The 21254-nt window shown below is 36.3% G+C and overlaps 1 pseudogene; it reads right to left on the bottom strand.

Moving 5' to 3' along the window:
* Nucleotides 1–18557: 18557 nt before the first annotated feature.
* On the bottom strand, nucleotides 18558–20318 carry LOC136306513 (tigger transposable element-derived protein 1-like; annotated as a pseudogene).
* Nucleotides 20319–21254: the final 936 nt, after the last annotated feature.

Below are 21254 nucleotides of genomic sequence, written 5' to 3'. Positions count from 1 at the left end.
TAGCTTGCCGGATGGATCCTGGTCAGGGTACATGAGGGAATCTGTCTCTCTGCCTCCCTGCCACGTGCTTTAAAAAAAACAGAGATTCATTTATCGGAAGATTTCCATGATTAATTTGCAATGCCTGCCATTGGTATGGGAAAAGCGAGTAGAAGTATGTATTTATGTATTTGACATTTAAAAAGAAGAGGAGTAGGAAGTAAAAAAAAAGGAAAATAAGAAAGGTTAGTGGATAAGGCTAGATGTCCAAGGAGAGGATGAGGTTTATGCTTCAAATTCACAGGACAAGAAAGTATCAGATACTTGACTTAAAAATGTTTAATATTTGATATAAAAAAATCAAATCTATGCACACTTAAAAGATACTTAAAACAAGCTCAAGCAAGAACAAGCTTGTGGCTCTTTGATGTAGTTCAAATTCAGGAAAGAGCTGTTGGAGCCCTATGAGTGAGTTTTCCCAAAGGATTATAAAAGGATGCAGTGCTGAGCCAGTGCACATTCCTTCTCACGGTCTCCTTTACCTTTCCCCTGCTTTCTTTCTGGTGGCTCTTGTTTATGGCTGAACACTTAGGACTTCTTCCTTTTAACAGATTCTTTAGCCTTTGACTTGCTTGTCCCCACTGAGTTGTATGCTTTTGTTATAAGGCAGTGAGCTTGCTCCACACACAGTTCAAATTGAGCAAAAAACCCTTCCAAAGCCCCCCAAATGATGGCATTGTCCTTTTTAATGTACGCGTAGAGAATGAAACAATCTGTTCCATTCCTTGTGTCGGAACAGCTGGAATGAAATGAATAAAGGGAGCTGAGCTGTTCTGCAAAATCTTTGATAATAGAGAAGTACAAGTGTTCTTCGTCAGCAGTAGGATGATAATTTCTCTGGTATGAATGATGTAACCAAGTGGATGTATATTGCTGCCCCATTCTTTCTTGTCCCAAGACACCCTTGGAAACATGATGCTACATCTCAATGGGATTTTCCAGTACAAAGATTCTTTTCAAATAACATAATTGTGGATACACACCACTCCTACAGAGGTAAGTATACTGAAGATGTGCCAAGGCATTAAGACAGAAATTCAGTTCCCATGGCACACAAGCAGGAATCCGACCATTTGCAGCATTAAATAACTTTTTCTGTAAACTCCAAGATTGTAAAATATACTCTCTTTATAAGATCCAAATTGCTTGTTTGTTTGTTTGTTTTGGTGTCAAACAACATGACAAATGAAACAAGGGAGAAAAATATATAGGAATACAGAATATTTGTGTTTCACAGCTGAAATTGGTATATTTCTATTGTTAAGACACAAAGCCTGTAGGTAATGAATAATAACAGAGATAGAAAAAATATTTACCTAATACTGTTTTAACTTTTACTAGAGAATTTTAGAGACTATGTAAATAAAACAAACATACAACAAGCAAAAAAAAATCTAGAGAAAAAGAGTAGCATAACAGTTGGAGACAAAATAGACATAAATAAATACTCAGGAGTTAAACTTCTGGAAATCATGTTATATGCATAGCAGTTGAATAAACCTGCTTTTACATATATGAAGAACTACTATGTAGAACACATAATGGACACAATTTAGATGACTCTAGGGGGACAGAATTAGAATGAATGAATAGATCATAGAGTGCCAGATACTAGGTCACGATAAGAAACTTTAAACTATTCAACAGTAGTAATGATATTCATCATTGGGAGTTCTCAAGTAGAGATTGTAGTAAGGAAGAACAAAGGACTCCCTACCATCATTCCTGAATTTTCCAAGCTATAATACTGAAGCTATGATGGTTCAGTTATACTTAAGGACTTTTATTCACTTAGGAGCACCATGAAGAATGAAATATGAGACTTCTTTCTGTTAAGAAGTGGAAGGTAAGGAATGGTCTATACTGTGGATCACTGTCCAGTACTAGAAGCTTTAGTGGACACATGTTTTGAACTGGCATTCATTCCTCCTCATTTTCTAGGCTAAAGTTACCCTGATTTCCCTAGGAAAACCAACTCTCCATTCTTCTTAATTCATTCAGCTGCGGTTCCTATAACCCAGTTCCAGGGGATATCTTGATATGGAATTGCTCAATAGAGTCATTCCCCAGCCACAGTGATTGGTTGATCAATAAATGTTTGATTCAGAACCAGCCATTTTGGGCAAAAGAAACCTAATGTAGAGTCTCTATGCTAGAGTTGTTGAGATTTCCCCCAAAAGGCCTAGAGCTTCTGGAAGTCATCTTGTCATCACAAAGAAATGTCTGTGTGAAAATGAAATAATATCAGAGTAAAGCAGGGTTGAGCTGGGGCAGAGTAAAAAGAAGTAAAAATTTATGTAAGCTCTTGAAAACAGTCATGCTTAAAATTAACTATACCCCTAGACGGTTCACTCTTTGAGCTCTCCTGCCCCCAAAACTACTTATTTGAGTTGGTTTTATGTCACATGCAATCAAAATGTTCTGATTAATATGTGGAGATCTAGTGGGGACCAGCTATGAAGTCTCTGGACAATCAACAGTCACCAAGGGCCAGGAGAAGAGCAATGGCAAATTTGGCCTACTTATAATTTTGCTTAGGACTTGCCCTAAATGTCATATGCCATTGACCTTAACCAGTTCTCAGTGCATATCACTGATGGAATCTTGTTCTCTCAAATTCTGCTAAATAATTTGGTTTCTTCATATCTTTTCTAAACCAAGGATATCTGATTTCAGTTATTCTAGACTTCAGATCATCCTAATTTCTACAGGCCCAAATACACAGGTGTAATTTGGTGCAAAAGAATAAGTTGATAATTACATTGCTTGAAATTGCTCAGGTATTATTGTCTTACTGAACTCCATCCATCCGCATTTCTTTATTCTTGTATTCAGTAATTTATGATTATTATTATGTATTATCTTTGTGTTTCACTTCAATACTCTAGAAAGAGAGGGAATTAAGTTATGAATGTTTAGAGTGATGTAGTATTTATATAACAATTTTATTTCTGTCTGACTAGGCAGTGGTGCAGTGGATAGAGCATCGGACTGGGATGCGGAGGACCCAGGTTTGAGACCCCTGAGGTCGCCAGCTTGAGCGCAGGCTCATCTGGTTTGGGCAAAGCTCACCAGCTTGGACCCAGGGTCGCTGGCTCGATCAAGGGGTTACTCGGTCTACTGTAGCCCCACAGTCAAGGCACATATGAGAAAGCAATCAATGAACAACTAAGGTGTCGCAACGAAAAACTAATGATTGACGCTTCTATTTTGATAATTTATTTGTAATTTTGAAGTTCTTTTCTAAATAATTTGTTCAGGTCCCTGGTACATATTGTTTTTATTTTCAAAGGGATTTAATACAATTCCATTAGGTACAATTTCTAGTACATACAGAATTCTTAAGCAGTTGTTTTTCTGTTTTGTTTCTAATAGAGTATACCTTGCAATGACAGAAAACAGCATGATAAGGAAGTTGGAAAAGTATGAAAATTAGAATTTAACATGCTAACATTTTAAAATAGGAAAATGTATAGGTTTTTCAATTTCTCGCTTTTTGTTGTTGAGGGGAAAGAAGCCTAGGAACTTGGAACTCTGCTCTTTAGAAATAATGAAGAAAGGAAACCAGTACCCTCCACCCCCTCTTATTGCAGAGCTTCTAGATTTTTAAAATAGTAAAGCATCTATAAAAATCAGTAGTACTTATTCTGAAAGCTAATGTTAAAGAGAAGATTGCTGGCAATGAGAAGTGACTGGTCCAGGATTGTATCTCCTCTAGTATTATCTGACTACTCTTAGAGCAAAAGAAAGCACTATTCTCTTGTTGTCTATAACTTAAAATCATCAACAAAGGTAATTATTATGAAGCTTGGTCACTTTTTAGAACAAACAAATGGCTTTAAGGGGAACAGAATGTTGCTTATTCTTGCATTCAATTCCATTTCAAAACATTTAAATAAAAATAGAGCCAGAGAGAACACCATTTTTGTTATCTCAAATTGCTTGACAAAGTAAGGGTTAATTTGTTATATGGAATTATCTCATTTAGGCTTTTTTCTTTTCTTTTTTTGTTTTTGTCTTTTTACAGAGACAGATAGAGAGTCTGAGAGAGGGACAGACAGGGACAGACAGACAGGAACGGAGAGAGATGAGAAGCATCAATCATCAGTTTTTCGTTGCGACACCTTAGTTGTTCATTGATTGCTTTCTCATATGTGCCTTTACCATGGGGCTACAGCAGACTCAGTAACCCCTTGCTGGAGTCAGCAACATTGGGTCCAAGCTGGTGAGCTTTGCTCAAACCAGATGAGCCTGCGCTCAAGCTGGTGACCTCGGGGTCTCGAACCTGGGTCCTCCGCATCCCAGTCTGATGCTCTATCCACTGCACCACCGCCTGGTCAGGTGAGGTTGTTTTTCTTTTAAAGATCCAATAGTGCAAAGAAGAGAGCTCCAGTCTAGACTCTCATGCGAGAACCCTCAACCCTACACACTCTTGTGGTGAATAGAAATAGCTTCACATTCATTTTTTAAATATCCCTTAAGTTTTGTGAGCAGTATATACAATGGATTTAGATGAAAGCCAGCTGTGAATAGGTTTAACTAACGTTTCAGTTCTGTACCTTCTGCCTAAAACTAATTACTGTCCCACCAACACATTCTTGCTCTTACCTCACTTTTGTATCTCAGCTGCTGGAAAGTAACTCCCAAACATTCCTTAATTAAGTTCTTGTTTCATGCTTGTAAATGAATATTTAGATGCTAAACCAGAAGGTGGAGGCATGGTTACTGACAACCAAAATGAAAAACAAAGTAAGAATTAATTTGTTTCTATAGCTGTCAGTGGGGACTCCTCTGAGGGAATGTGTGTGTACCATTCCAGTTGTTACATTGTGCTAACAGCATTGCAGCAGGTTGTTCCTCTCTATCTAGCAAACACCAGCCATTTGACATATAATGGGATTTCAGGCCATCCAAAAAGCTTCATGATGCCTTTGCTCTACTTTATGCTTCAGACATATTTTATAGACACTTTCACACACAAATTTGCTACTCTTAAAAATTAAAACAACTTATACACAATATTATTTGACTTCTGTTCTTTTAGTTGTATCTTTTAGTCCACTTTTTTAATATTGACTTAGAAAATTTTATTTTAAAATATAATTCTGAAGGTTATAAAAGGTCAAATAAACTACAATACTTAATTTGTAAAGTGATTCTCTGACTTGAACTTTAAAGTCCAGTAAAATTAAGTAAAAATAAAGACTGACATAGAGTTATCAATTGTCTATTATATAAAAAATAAAAATAAAATACTTCCTATTATGATCCTCTTATTTATCAACAGTGTAAACTTAATAAAAAAGTAGAAAAATTCATCAAAATTTAAAAAAATTATCTTTATATCAAATACCATACAATGTTTTTAGTGTTTTTTGTTCAAGATGCACTTCTAAGAACTTTGTTGACAACATAGAAATACTAAGAACTACTACTTGAGGGAGAGAGGGTCAAGTGTCTACTCAGTTGAGGAAGGAGGTAAGCAATCGATTGGTATGTTGGAATGGTGATTTTGTAACTAGGTAAGGAGTATAATAAGGAGTACTTCAGAATAGTTGGAAAAAGGTGAACTGCTCAGTGACTAAGGCTACTAGAAATCTCAACGCTTTCCTTGATGTTGGCTAACTAGTGTGTCTGGCCAATGGCTCTGTTTTTTCCTTATTAAATCTTGAAGTGCTTGTAAGTATTTCGTCACCATGAGCATTTCAAGGATTTCCTGCTCCATGTATTACAATATTAGTAGAAAAAAAGATTTAAAAAATTTACATCAATTTGCCTGCACTGTTATGTGGGAGGAGTGTTCTGTCATGTCAGAAATAAATATGGCTGGTTCAGACTGTCTATTGATTTTTGCATACACAGTGACATAATTGGTGGAAACCAATGTGCATAGAGTAGCACGGATTGGTGAACCTCGGTCTGCTCAGGACCAACTCTATGGCCAGTTGCCTCCAGGCTATATAAATTTGACCTTAAAAAGCTACATCAAGCTAAGTCTGAAAGCCTGCAAATGCTGAGCAGGATGAGTAACATCCAGTATTTGTTATTCTTCTATGGTGTTCCAGGCTCATCAATGAAGATTCTAGACAATTCAGTGACCAGCCGCAGACCTCATTGTGTCTGTTTTGAATAAACGTCTTTTGGATCTTCTGGAGGATTCCTTTTTCAGGTTTCCAAGGACTAACTTGTTTAGCCTGAATTGTGCCTAGGTGGGAACACAGTGTGTTGCATGGCAGCGAGGTGAAGATTCTTGGTAGATAGAGCTGAGGTGGGTGGCACTGCATCATTACATAGTTTGAACTTATCTATCTTATTGTGGACCAGTTGTACTGTTTGCATGATGTCTAAGCTAGCTGAATGATAGATACTCTAATAACATGTATATTTATAAATTGGATATCAATGGAAATATTTTTCTTTGGATTCAAAATTATTAAGGGAAATTTCAACATTACATTTATTAATAAATAAAAGAACACTTAGATTCACTAACTAGATTTTCTTTGTTTTGTTTTTACTCTTTATCAAATTTATTATAGTTACACTGGTTACCAAAGTTGCAGGTGCACAATTCTACAGTACATCACCTATACACTGTATTGTGTATTCAGGCCTCCCAAGTCAAGTCTTTGCCCATCATCTTTTATCCTTCCATGCGCTCCTCACCTTCCCCACTTCTCCCTTACTCTGGCAGTCACTGCACCACTGTCTGTGTCCATAAGGTTTTCCTCTTTTTTTTTTCTATTTTTTGCTCAATCCATCCACTCCAACTAGAATTTTAATGCCTTAATTTTGAGTGCTTGTAGAACTTGGTTTTAAAAATTATGTGACCTGTTTATAATATTTTTCATTAATGGTGATCATTAAAAATTTGGGATGTGATTGCATCATGTTAAGTATATATGTAATATAAAATGTTATACATTAGTATATAAAGACACATGCATCACCATGTTCATCACACTATTATTCACAGTGACCAAGAAATAGAGACAACCAAAGTGTCCCTCAATAGATGATTAGATAAAGAAGATGTAATATATATGCAATGGAATACTACTCAATCATAAGAAATGATGATAGATTGCCATTCTCAGCAACATCAATGAATCTTGAAAAAATAGTACATAAATGAGAAAAAGCTAAGAATGTGGACAAGTCCTGCCAGGGGTGAGGATGATGGAGACGCAAAGATCCAACTCCAGGGACCAGGTTCAGTGATGCAGATCGACTTTATTGAGGAAGTAAGCTAGCTTATATACATGAGTTCAGCCAATAGGTGTTACAGTGTGTTCCTCAAAGCCAATGGCTGAAAGGGTCAGGGAGCTCCGTGGGTGGCGCTAAGTCACTTCCTTATTGGAGGTGAGCTCCCTTCCTGGGTATGCCCAGGAGGCTTCTGGGAGCTGGATATTCTCACAGCATTGCATCAGCCACAGCTGCTAGGAATGCACTCCTCACTCCACTTACATCTCCCCCTCTCTTTTAATTAAGGCCAATTGGACTTGATGAATGACAGCTTGCTGTTCTTGTAGCTTCTGAATGCTACACATTATGCAACGGAACCCTAGTAGAACTAAAACAATTATAATTAAACAATGAGGCAAGCTTCTGTAATGTTTGACTAGTTAGGAAATAGAATAGGGGTCTTAAACAGGGGATTCTTCCTAGGGATTGGGATGTCATTTCCCTCCCATTGTGTTACAGAGACCTTCTAGGTTCTGTTAAACACAGTTCCATTTTGATTGTAAAAAATGGATGTAGGTCCATGCACACCCCCTTCCCACAAAGGTACCAACATCCAAACACAGAATGGATGGCTTGCCATGGGCTGCATACTGCATATGGTTGCAAGGCACATTACACAAATTACAACAACATGACAAATCATACAATTTCAACAATTACAAAGGTACATTTCACTAGTCTCTGAGCACTTGCCAAAAGCACAAAATGTCCTTGGCCTTCTTTCTAGCCATGGGAAAAACTTCCCGGGGCAGGAGAGTGCTTCCAGCAAAGCTGCACCTCACCCCCATCAGGGTATTTCACATTGTCCAAAATCCATAAGTCCATCCAACAAAGGAGCCAGTGCTCACTCGGGTCATAGTACAGGAAATCAGTCCATGCACATGAGGCCTCAGCCAACCCCCTCATTCCTGCCATCCTGGCAGGTCTTACACTGTCTCAAAGAGGAGCACGTGGCAATGGCAGTCAGCATCTCCATCTCTGCTCCAGAGAGCATGATGGGGTCCAGCCCTATGTCCCAAAGTGTCAGTGAACCCACCAGTGGCTTAGCAGGCACTCCCTGCTGTTCCAGCGGCCACGCGGCGATGCAAGCCTGGCTTCTGTTCATCCTCCCACCGCAGCTGCTGCCCTTTACCTTCTGGAGTCTGCAGATCGCAACTCTGGCCCAATTCTCCTCATCCTCCAAAGATGAACAGAAAACACCAGCTCACGCTGCTGGGCTTGAGCCCTGGGCTGCCACCACCTGCGTCCAGGAGTCAGCGGTTACTATATATAGCACACATAAGCAAGAACAGAGAACCAGAGCCTGGGGGCCCATCAGGGACAATTCTCTGGGCTCGCCCCACCAAAGCCTCCACATCCCCCCAAGTGATGGGGTGCACAGGCTGTCCACGAGGTCTTCTGGATCACTGAGGACCTCCTCCCCTCAGGCATAGTCAGTGTGGAGGAGGCCAGGGCTGTGGCTTTGGACGGGTGAAGATCGAACCATTTAGTGCAGGGGTCCCCAAACTTTTTACACAGCGGGCCCGTTCAGACCGTTGGAGGGCCGGACTATAAAAAAAAAACTATGAACAAATCCCTATGCACACTGCACATATCTTATTTTAAAGTAAAAAAAAAACAAAACGGGAACAAATACAATATTTAAAATAAAGAACAAATAAATTTAAATCAACAAACTGACCAGTATTTCAATGGGAACTATGCTCCTCTCACTGACCACCAATGAAAGAGGTGCCCCTTCCGTAAGTGTGATGGGGGCCGGATAAATGGCCTCAGGGGGCCGCATGTGGCCCGCGGGCCATAGTTTGGGGACCCCTGATTTAGTGGGTGCTCAAGAAACCCTGTCAAGCAGGTTGGGGGGTTCCTGGGATCCAAATTGGCTGAAAAACACAAGCATAACCTCTCCCTTGCATTAGAAGACGGTGTGGTCCCCGACACTGTGCAGTGGCTGGGTCCTTCCAGCATCATTTCAGAGAGAGGGTGGGGGAGAGAGAGAGCGAGAGATACAGAAAAATAGACAAGACAGACAGAAAGAAAAGACACATGGGGACGTATAGGCTGGCCCATGGGTCTGCAGCAGGAACGTGTGTTGGAGAAAATGGCATCTGAGAGGCTGGGTTGCGTCACTGAGCCCCAGCAGGGAATGTGGATATAGCGACTTCTGCTTTGCCTGGTGGCAGAGCTGATGGCGCAGCTAGCAATTCGATTGGTTTCATTTCTGCGAGCTCAGCCGTGATTTTGTCAAACTCAGAGGCTAAACTACTTTCCTACTCAGTGGAGGGGGGTGAATAAGGAGGTAGGGGTTCCTCAGAGAGAGAGAGGTAGCCTGTGATATTTTGGGCACCGGTGGAGGGTCCCCAGCAGGAGCACCGGCCAAGCAGGCGTGTATTGCCAATAGGCAGGAGTTTGGCCGAGGGAACATTTGCTGCCCATGCACCTCAGCTGAATGAATGCATCAGAGAGCTTGGTCCCAAGTATCCGGGTCCCAGAGAGGCGCGTCCCTAATCCAGGGGTTGAAACCAGAGAGGATCTCTCAGTAAGTACAGAGATCCTTTTCACAAACTCTAACTCACCTACTCTGCAATAGGGTGTGCAGGGCTCAAGCCTGCAGGACTCGAGAGTGAGGGAGAAGGTTTCCCATTGCAGAGGGTCACTCACCCATCCCTTGGATGCCGGTTAGGTCCCTGCCAGATGTTGGGCACCAGTTGTGGACAAGTCCTGCCAGGGGTGAGGACGATGGAGATGCAAAGACCCAACTCCGGGGACCAGGTTCAGTGATGCAGATCCACTTTATTCAGGAAGTAAGCTAGCTTATATACATGGGTTCAGCCTATAGGGTATTACAGTGTGTTCCACAAAGCCAATGGCTGAAAAGATCAAGGAGCTGCATGGTTGGCACTAAGTCACTTCCTTATAATGGGAGAGCTTCCTTCCTGGGTGTGCCCTGGAGGCTTCTGGGAGCTGAAGTATTCTCACAGCATTGCATCAGCCACAGCTGCTAGGAATGTGCTCTGCACTCCACTTACATAAGAACTATATGATTTCACACATAAGTGGGATATAAAAATGAGGCTCATAGACATTGACAAAAATGAAGTGGTTACCAAAGGGAGGGAGTTGAAGGAAAGGGAGTGAAGATGAACAAATACAATATATTTTGACTGTAAATGATTTAATTTGGGTGATGAGCTCACAATGCAATCAATAGTTCAAATATTATATAGAGATGTTTACTTGAAACCTACGTATTGATTAATCAATGTCACCCCTTTAAATATAGTTTCTGAAAAAGAGTTATAGAAGTGCTCCCTAGTACTCGAGGGCCCAGGTGGAAGTTATGGCTACACACTGGGACTCTACTGATACCACCTGGGCACCGTGTCATTTCATCCTCCCCTAGCATGTGTGGGGAATATGGATTGATATTATAACTAGCAATAATGTGTTAGTGGTGCCCTATATTCTCCTGATGGAGTGGCATAAGAGGAAGCCAGTGAATATAGAAGTGTTAAATTACAGTCAGTTTTTACATGAAAATACACCAAAAATCCAAATTCAATAAAACATAATTAGTTCTACTAAGTACCAGGCAAATATCAACTAGAATAAAAGCTGGCATTCAATACATGTCAACACCAAGAAGACAGATAAATCAGAGTTATTTGATAAAGATTTTGAAGCAGCCATCATAAAAATGCTCAATGACCAATTAAAATGCAATCAAAACAAAAATAAATAAATTCTCAGCAAAGTTTTAAAAAATTTTAGTATATAAGTAGAATACAAAAGAAAAACTATATGGATATTTAGAACTGAAAAGTTAAATTAAATTATAAACTTCATGAATGGCTTCAAAAGAAGAATGATGGGAACAGAGGTAGTAGAAATGAATGAAGTTGTATATGGACAATGAAAATTTTCTATTCTCAATGGTGGAGCAAAATACAAGATTAAAAAAATAGAGAAGGGAACAGAGACTTTAGACCCTTTGGGGCTAAAGATAAAGCATACATATCACCAGGTTCCTAGAAGAAAAGGAAAAATAGCTTAGGGTTGAAAAGTATACTGTATCATAGACCATAAACCTCAAAAAAATTAAAGACAATAAAATTTTATAATGTGTGCTTTCTAACCAAAATGAAATCAAACTAAAAGAATATAAAATAATTTTAAAAAATATTTGGAATCTAAACAGCAGGCTTCTAAATAATTTAATTAAAAAGGAGTCATAAAGAAAATAAGATATATATTAAACTGAATGAAAATGAAAATACACATAACAAAATTGGTGTCACATAATTAAATCAATACTGAGAGAAATTTTTACAGCACTACTTACATGAAAAAAGAGGAAAAGTCTCAAATCAATCATTTAAACTTCTACTTTTAGAATCTAGAAAAAGAAGAACATAGAAACCTAAACCATGCAGATTAACATGAATAATGAAATAAGATCATTAATCAGTAAAATGAAAAGAAGAAAAATGATGAAACCCCCCCTTTTTTTGCAAGGATCAGTAAGATTTACCAACTTAAAAAGAAAAAAAAAGAGAAAGCAAAATTTACCAATATCAATCGTAAGCAGTGCATATCACTACAGACCCTACAGACATCAAAGAAAAATAATAAATTACTGTGAACAACTCTACTCAAATAAATGTGACAACTTAAGTAAATGGACCTAGTTCTTAAAAAGCACAGCCTACCACAAATTACCAAATATGATATAGATAATTTGAATTGCCCTATAATTATTAAGAAAATTGAATTTTTAATTTAAAAACTCATAAAAGAGAAATTTCCAGGTTCAAATAATTTTACTGGGACTATCTACTGAACTTTTAAAAAAGAAATAATACAAATTGTACACAGTCTTTTTCAGAAAAGAAAAGCTATTATATCCAAATTTATTTTATGAAGCTAATATTATAAAAATACTCAAGTTATATGAAAACAATAAAAATAAATAAATTGGGGTCCAAATTTTCTCATGAAATTAGACACAGAAATCTTTAACATAATATTAGCAAGTAGAATTAATCAATGTATAAAAAGAATATGCCATGGCCAAGTAAGGTTTATAATAGTGATGCAAGACTGATTCAATATTCAAAAGCTATTATATACTCCACCATACTAACAGGTTAAAAATATTAATAAATAAACCAAAAAACAAAAACATACAATTGTATCAATTGATATATAAAAAAGGCATTTGAGCCTTACCAGGTGGTGATGCAGTGGATAGAGCATTGGATGAGGACACAAGGACCCAGGTTTGAAACCCTGAGGTCGCCAGCTTGAGCACAGGCTCATCTGATTTGAGCAAGACTCACCAGCTTGAACCCAAGGTCACTGGCTTAAGCAAGGGGTCACTCACTCTGCTGTAGCCCCCAGTCAAGGCACATATGAGAAAGCAATCAATGAACAACTAAGGTGCTGCAACAAAGAATTGATCCTTCTCATCTCTATCCCTTCCTGTCTGTCTGTCCTTCCCTCTGTCTTTCTTTGTCCCTGTCACACCAAAAAGGGCATTTGATGAAGTTTAATACCATTTATGACAAAAACTCCCAGAAAAATAGGAATATTTAAAAATTTTCTCACCTTGATAGAGTGTCTATAAAAAAAACTGCTGCAATACTTAATGGGGAAAAATTTGAATGTTTTTCCTCTACGATGAGGAACAGGGCAAGGGTATCTCTTTTCACTACTCTTTTTCAACATAGAGCTGAAAGTCTGGGCCAGTACAATAAGATTAAAAAACAAAATAAATGCCATCTCAAATGGAAAAGAAGAAATAAAATTGTTCTTATTTTTCAGCTGATGTGATTGTCCACAGAGAAAATCTCAAGGATTATACTGAAAGAAGTCCTAGAGTGCAGCGAGTTTGCAGGACACAAGATAAACATCCAAATAGTGATTTTTTTCTATATACTAACAATGAGTTAAAGTTCCAGTGCCACTGTGGTTGCTCCCCAAAAAGAGATAAATTCTCAGTTGGGAAGGTAAAATAATATGCACAGAATTTGTATGCTGAGAAATATAATATACTGAGAGAAATAAAAAGTCTCTATAGACATTTGTTCATGATTGAAAGACTCAACATAGTAAAGATTTCATTGTCCTAAAATTGACACATAGGTTTAACAAAATTTTTATTAACTGCCAACAAAATTATTTTGTCAATATAGAGATTATTGTAAAATTCATATAGAAAGTCAAAGAAACTAGAATAGTCAACATAATTTTAAAAAGAATGAATGAAAAGGGAGAACTTGGTCTAATCAATTTTAAAGTTTATTATATAGCTACAGTATTCAATGATGTGTAGCTTTGGTGAAGATATAGACACATAGATCAATGGGACACAATAAAAACCCATATCACATCCACACAAATATGCTCAACTGAGTTTTGACAAAAATACAAAAGTAATTCAATGGAAGAAGTATAACCCTTTCAACAAAATATGCTGGAGCAATTGGACCCCCAAAGACAAAAGTGTAATCATGACCTAAACCTCATATCTTACATACAAATTATCTCAAAATGCATCATAGACTTAAATGTACAACACATATTTATAAAACTGTTAGAAAAAAAATAATAGGAGAAAATATTTGGGAGTTAAATGTATGAGCCATGGAGAAATAAGGAATTCATTAGATTTCATCCCCCCCCCCAAATTTTTTAGTGAGAGGAGGGAAGATAGAGAAACAGACTCCCATGCAACCAGACCAGTATTCACTTGGCCACCCCTGTCTGGGGCCAATGCTTGAATAAACTGAACTATCTTTAGTGCCTGAAGCCAATGCTCAAACCAATTGAGCCACTGGCTGCAGGAGGGGAAGAAGATGGGAAGGGGGAGGGAAGGGGAAGAGAAGCAGATGGTTGCTTCTCATGTGTGTCCTTATCAAGGTCAAACTCAGGACATCCTTACTCTAGGCTGATGCTCTATCCACTGAGCCAAACGACCAGGGCTGATTTTATCAGAATTAAAAACATTTGCTTTACAAAAGATGCTATTAAAATGATAAAAAGACAAACTACAGAGTTGAAGAAAATATTTGCAAACCACATATCTTACAACAGAATAGTATATAGAACATGGACAAAAGACTTAAAATTCAACAGAAAAAACCCCCAAATAATTAAATTAAATGAAAACCAAATGATATAATCAGACATTATTCTAAAGAGGATATATAAATAGAAATAAGTAGTCAGTAATGATTAACATAATTAACAAATTAAAACACAAGCTAACATTACATGCCAGTCAGAATGGCTAAAATAAAAAAAAAAGTTATAAAGCTAAATGTGCACAAAGGTAAGAAGAATAGAGATTATCATACATGCATTGCTGGTGGGAAAGCAAAATAGTACAGTTACTCTGGAAAAGAGTTTGAAAATTCCTTGAAATAAGTAAACATACAAACACCACACAACCCACTAACTACATTTTTGGGCATTTATCCCAGAAATGTAAAAATTTATACTCACATGAAAACCTGTATATAAAAGTTAAGAGCATCTTTATTAATAACAACCACAAACTAGAAACTACTAAAATATCCTTCTGTGTGTGAAAAGTTAATCTGAAATACATGGATAGTACTCAGCAATTAAAAAGGAATAGATTAACACAGAGAACTACTTGGATGAATCTCTAGAAAATTATACTGAGTGAAAAAAAAATCGCAAAAGTTTCATATTGATATTAATTATAGAACATTTTTGAAATGACAAAATTATACAAATAGAGAACAGATTAGTGGTTGCCACAGTTTAAGAATGGGATAGGGTGGAAATTATAAATTGAAACATAAGTAATTTTTGTAGTGATAGAAATGTTCTTTACCCTGGCTTTATCAGCATCAATATCCTGGTTGTGATATGGAATTATAATTTTGCAAAATGATAACCTTGCTAAAAATTGGTTAAAAGAAAAATATTTATATTTATATATTTACTTAAACTTCATTTCTATATCTATTTACTTCACATATATATCTTTACTTAAAACTTCATGTGTATCTACAAATTTATTCAACTAAAAATAGTTTAAAAGTTACAGAAGCAAGTTCACATATAAAATTTTATAATATTTTATTAAGAAGTTCTAAAAATTCAATATTTACCACATCTCCTAATATTTTGAATTTGTTCTTATCACATGTGTATAAGATTGAGAAAAATATTATTAACTATTTTTACTAAGCTTAATATAGATGCCACCCAGTTCCATTCCAGTTTACCCCAGTGTGTGTTTCAAAGAAAAACAACTCTTTAACATGAGAGAAAAATTCCATTAGGAAAGAAAAAATTTTTGAAATCACTGTTTTGTAACCTCTAATAAAATAATTATCAATGTAAAATTTATACCAAAACTTGAATGAATATTTCGATGGGCAATTTTATAATGGCTGTATCAGGCTGACAACACCTCAATGCCTTGATAAGACTTCACTAAATATCACCTTATCAAAAAATAGTAGACCATGGATGTTAACTGGATTTTTAATAAGGAACAGACACACGGCACTAATCATGAAGTGTTTTTGGCTCAAAAATACCACCAAAAATATGAATATGAATGTATTTAAAACTAAAAACTTTATGCACCAGTTTATAAGAATCCTGAAGAAAAGGAAAGGTTAAGTGCCAATGTAAGGAAATTGTCACATCAAGAATAAGAGAATTCAACATGAAACATGACCCAGTTTCATCAACAAGAAAAGGAGCAACTGTTAAAGATTAAGGGAAACTTGAGACATTTTGACCAAATGAAAAGTATAAATCTTATTTTATTATGATTTGAGCACATCTTCTAAAAAAAAAAGTTTAGGGAAAGTTAAGTGTGGACTAGATAATGATGATATTAAAAAGTAATTGTTTAATTATTTAGGTATTATTATACTTAAATGGTCCTTATTTTTAGAAATATATATTAAACTTCTTATAGATAAAATTTTATAATGTCTGGACTTTCCTTTAAAATATTATAGCTAAATAACATCATCAACAACAATATATGTGGGAGAACAGAAATATGTAGAATAATATTGGCTAATAGTTGAAGTTGATAATTATTGAATTTGGAGAATAGCTATATAAATGATTCTGATATCACCCTTCATTCCTCTGCATATGTTTGAAAAATATGTGTGTTTCAAAGAAAAACAACTCTTTAACATGAGAGAAAAATTCCATTAGGAAAGAAAAAAATTTTGAAATCACTGTTTTGTAACCTCTAATAAAATAATTATCAATGTAAAATTTATACCAAAACTTGAATGAATATTTCGATGGGCAATTTTATAATGGCTGTATCAGGCTGACAACACCTCAATGCCTTGATAAGACTTCACTAAATATCACCTTATCAGTAAAATAATACATATATACATACATACATAATTTGTGCCACACAAAAACAAATAGAACTATCAGAAATGATTGTCAGCTTTTCATAAAATATTTTAAAACGCTTATGGTAATTACCTCTGTATCAGTATATTATTCAGATTCTTCCTCAAATTACATTATTTACACAAAATGCATGCCCTATATTTCTAATAATCCTTTACAATAATATTGGTCATCTTTAACAGATCCTTTGTTTTTTCACTATATCATTCCTTGAACATGCTAATACATGTTTGTCCTTGAAAGAATCCTGACTTCAATTGATTTCTCAGGTTTACTTATAACTAAAACAGTTAAAGGTACTGAGATGAATATTCTCATGGCCAAAAAATGTTAAGTAAATGTGAATAGAAAGGGGTATTAATTTGCTGTTGCTTTCCTTATTCTTTCCTATTATCCTCCCTCCCTCCCTCCCTCCCTCCCTCCCTCCCTCCCTCCCTCCCTCCCTCCCTCCCTCCCTCCCTTCCTTTCTTCCTTCCTTCTTTCCTTCCCTCTTTATTTTTCCTTCTTGGTAAGGAATTCCCTTGTTATAAACTGGGTAATATACATAAAAAAGAAAGAGCTACCAGGAAAAATATCTTTTGTACTAGATTAAGGCAAAAAACCAAACAAACAACAAAAGATAAAACAAAGTATTTTTTAAATCACAGTACATTATCCTGTTGAGTTTTCATATAAGACCAGAAAAGTTACCCTTATTCAAACTCATAAAGTTAGAAAAAAGCATGCAAATTAAGTATGAAACAAAAATTCTTCTGAAAACAAACAAGAACAGCAACATTAAAAGACTAGGGTCACCAAGGAAAATTCAAATCCAAGACACAGCTGTGTACTACCTTAGAAAATGAATAGTTTCAACATTCATGTAAAGAAGGAAAGGACTGCATTGAAAGAGATTGCTCAATAAAAAAGAAATGAGTTAAATCTATTTTTATTAAGAGAACACTGAAAGATATTTTAATTACTGTTCAAAAATACTTCTAAGAAAAAAAACCTTTACTTACATTAATAACAAGATGGAATTGTGCTTTATTTTGTTGTGTGGTTTCCCTACTTTGTAACACATTTGTGCTCAAGGGAAGCAGAATGGGTACCTAAGTCATATCAGGGATACAAGGATCAAATTTAGTTTTGAAGAAATATAAGAGTTATACCACTAGAAAAAATAATGATGATGGCTATGGTGGTTGTCGTGGAAAGTGGTCACGGGCAGTGCAAGCAGAAGAAACTATGTTAGACAAAGTTGTCTGCAAAAACTTGAAGCATTCTAAAATTGCAAGTCATTAGTTGAGATTAGGCCAAAGGGTACATGTTGGTGTCTAGAAGAAGGGGCTAGAGGTGAAAGGCACATAAAGAATAAAGTGTTTCTGCAATAAATTATATTACTCTATAACAGAGTTTGTGTGATGGACTATATGACTACACAGTGAAGGGTCTGTGTAATAAACTATATAAATTAAGATTTTTATTGCAAAACATAATAATGAATTGAATGTAATGATGACATGAATAACATGATTTGAATGCATTTCAGAAAGATATTCTCAGCCTCCAGCTGAATGGTGGTGGGCTTTAGCATACCAACAAAGTGGTAATACAATCTATGAAGATTCTTTTTCAGTCATGTTCTATGGTATCCAATACAGACATATCTCAGAAATATTGTAGGTTTAGTTCCAGACCACCACAATAAAGTGAATATTGTGATAAAGCGAGTCACACATTTTTAGTTTCCCTGTAAATATAAAATTTATCTATATACTGTTGTCTTTTCAGGGTACAATAGTATTCTGTCTGAAAAAAATAATACTTTAAATTAGAAAAAGACTTATTGATAAAAAATGCTAACCATCATCTGAGTCTTCAGTAAGTCACAATCTTCACACTGGTGAAGGATTTTGCTTTGTGTTGATGGTCGATGACTGATCCAGGTGGTGTTTGCTAAAGGTGGGCATGGCTGTAACAATTGCTTAAAATAGGACAGCAATGAAGTTTAACACATAGATTGACACTTCCTTTCATGAACTATTTCTCTGTAGCCTGTGATACTGTTTGATAGTATATTACCTGCAGTAGAACTTCTTTCAAAATTGAATCAGTTTATTCAAACCCTGTCACTGCTTTATCAACTAAATTTATGTAATATTCTAAATCATTTGTTGTCATTTCAAGAACCTTCAAGCATCTTCACCAGGAGTAGATTCTCCATCTTAAGAAACCACATTTGCTGCTTATCCATAAGAAGCAACTATTCGTTTGTTAAAATATCATCATGAGATTGCAGCAGTTCTGCCACAGCTTCAGGCTCCACTTTAGTTTTCTTGCTATTTCCACTTCACCTGCAGTTACTTCCTTCATTGAAGTTTTGACTCTCCCAAAGTCATCTATGAGGGTAGGAATCATCTTCTCGATTCCTATTAATGTTGATATTTTGACCTCCTCCCATGTATCATGAATGATCTTAATGGCGCCTAAACTGGTGAGTTGTTTCCCAGAAGGTTTTAATTTACTTTGCTTGGCTGTATCAGAGGAATCACTATTTATGGCAGCTATAGCCTCATGAAATGTATTTCTTAAATAATAAGTCTTGATAGTAAAAATTACTCCTTGATCTATGGGCTGCAGAATGGATGTTGTATTGGCAGGAATGAAAACAATAGTAATCTCATACATCTCCATCAGAGCTTTTGGGTGATCAGGTGCCTTGCCAATGAGTAGTATTATTTTAAAAGATTTTTTTTCTGAGCCGTAGGTCTCAACAGTGGGCTTAAAATAGTCAGTAAAGCATGTTGTAAACACATGTGCTGTCACCCATGCTTTGTTGTTCCATTTATAGAACACAGTCAGAATAGAGTTAGCATAATTCTTAAGGCCTTCAGGCTTTTCAGAATGGTTAATGAGCACTGGCTGCAACTTAAAGTCATTGGGTGCATTAGCCCTTAACAAGAGTCAGCCTTTGTTTTCAATCTTTGAAGCGAGGCATTGACTTTTCTTTCCTCTCTAGGTATGAAAGTCCTAGATGGCATCTTCTTCCAATGTAAAGCTGTTACATTTACACTGAAAGTCTTTGTTTAATATAGCTCCCTTTATTTACTATCTTTGTTAGCTCTTCTGAATAACTTGCTGCAACTTCTACATCAACACTTGCTCCTTCTTTACCTTGCACTTTATGTTATGGAAATGGTTTCTTTCCTTAAATCTCATGAACTAACCTTCACTAGCTTCAAACTTTTCTTCTGCATCTTCCTCACTTCCTTCCACCCTCATAGAATTCAAGAGAGATAGGGCCTTGCTCTGGCGTAGGCTTTGGCTAAAGGAAATATTGTGGCTGGTTTGATCTATGCAGATCACTAAAAGTTTCTTTATATCAGCACTAAGGCTCTTTCATTTTCTTATCATTTGTGTGTTCACTGTAATAGCACTTTTAATTTTCTTCAAGTCCTTATCTGTTGCATTTACAACTTGTCTAAATGGAGTAAGAGGCCTATGTTTCAGCCTATCTTGGCTTTCAACATGCCTTCCACATTAAGCTTACCTATTTCTAACTTTTACCTTAAAATAAAAGACATGTGACTCTTTCTTTTTCTTGAGTACTTAAAGGCCATTTTAAAATAATTAATTGGCCTAATTTCACTCTTTTTGTGTCTCAGGGTATAGGAAGGCGCAAGGAAGAAGAGAAATCAGGAACTGACAGTAGATACAGCAGTCAAGAATACATATAGTTATTAAACTTACAGTCTTATATGGTTGGATCTGTGGCACTCCACAACAATTACATAGTAATGTCAAAGATGGCTGATTACAGATCTGAATAACAAATGTGATAATGATTAAAAAAAGTTTGAATTATTTGAAGGATTACCAAAATGTGATAGAGAGTTAGCAAATGCTGTTGTAAATCTATGCCATTAGACTTGCTCAATGCAGGGCTGTCACAAACCTTTAATTTGTGAAAAACATGGCATCTGTGATGTATAATACAGCAAAGCTTAATGAAACAAGGTATGCCTGTATCCGTGATTAGTAAGAAGTTACAGTCATCCCTCACCATATCATGATTCACTTTTTACAGTCTCAGTGAATTACAGATTTTTAAGTTGTATATATCTAATTTTGCGTTGCGGATTTTTCGCTATATCGTGAGATTTTGCGGTATATAGGTATTTTTATATATTTATTATTTTAATTATTTCTTGCTGTAAAAGAAAAATTTTCTAGCCTAAATAATTGAAAACAATATAAAAATATTCATTAAAACATATTAAAATATTAAATTGAAATAAAATGTAGTGTACAGCAGATGAGTAGACAAAGACTCGCGTGTATGGAAAATGCATAGAAAGTGTTAATAAGAGTGTGGGAGCCTGACCAGGCGGTGGCGCAGTGGATAGAGCATCGGACTGGGATGCGGAAGTACCCAGGTTCTAGACTCCGAGGTCGCGCGCGGGCTCATCTGGCTTGAGCAAAGAGCTCGCCAGCTTGGACCCAAGGTCGCTGGCTCCAGCAAGGGGTTACTCGGTCTGCTGAAGGCCCACAGTCAA

Source organism: Saccopteryx bilineata, chromosome 5, assembly GCF_036850765.1.
Source record: "Saccopteryx bilineata isolate mSacBil1 chromosome 5, mSacBil1_pri_phased_curated, whole genome shotgun sequence".
NCBI lineage: Eukaryota > Metazoa > Chordata > Mammalia > Chiroptera > Emballonuridae > Saccopteryx > Saccopteryx bilineata.
This window is presented reverse-complemented; position numbering and strand designations above follow the sequence as displayed.